Source organism: Penaeus monodon, chromosome 23, assembly GCF_015228065.2.
Source record: "Penaeus monodon isolate SGIC_2016 chromosome 23, NSTDA_Pmon_1, whole genome shotgun sequence".
NCBI lineage: Eukaryota > Metazoa > Arthropoda > Malacostraca > Decapoda > Penaeidae > Penaeus > Penaeus monodon.
Genome location: NC_051408.1, coordinates 2,549,267 through 2,549,497, shown reverse-complemented (window position 1 = coordinate 2,549,497; position 231 = coordinate 2,549,267).

Here is a 231-nt window from a genome sequence, read left to right as displayed (position 1 = left end):
TCCTGTATGCAACCACAATTAATACTAAATTATGACTAACAATTTACAAACTTAATGAAAGAAAGTATACCTCATGCTTCTACAACAACCCTTCTTTGGCTCAGAAAAAGATATTAGCTCATCTTGCCTACGACCGAACAACGTCTCTAACATCACCATCGGCCGACTCAGTCAGAATTACACCAGCATCTCGGATCAACGAACGTGCAAATATACATCAGCAGATAAAGT